Below are 375 nucleotides of genomic sequence, written 5' to 3'. Positions count from 1 at the left end.
AATGGCTGAGAAGCACCTAAAGAAATGTTCGACATCCTTAGTCACCAGGGAAATGCAAATCAAAACAAAGCTGAAATTCCACCTCACACCAGTCAGAATGGCTAGGATAAAAAACTCAGGTGACAGCAGATGCTGGAGAGGTTGTGGAGAAAGAGGAACATTACTTCATTGCTGGTGGGATTGCAAACTGATACAACCACTCTGGAAATCAGTTTGGTGGTTCCTCCGGAAATTGGACATAGTACTACTGGAGGGCCCGGCTGTACCACTCCTGGGCATATACCCCAAAAATACTGCAACATGTAACAAAGACACATGTTCCACCATGTTCATAGCAGCCTTATTTATAATAGCCAGAACCTGGAAACAACCCAG

This window comes from Mastomys coucha, unplaced genomic scaffold (assembly GCF_008632895.1).
Source record: "Mastomys coucha isolate ucsf_1 unplaced genomic scaffold, UCSF_Mcou_1 pScaffold6, whole genome shotgun sequence".
NCBI classification, from domain to species: domain Eukaryota; kingdom Metazoa; phylum Chordata; class Mammalia; order Rodentia; family Muridae; genus Mastomys; species Mastomys coucha.
This window is presented reverse-complemented; position numbering follows the sequence as displayed.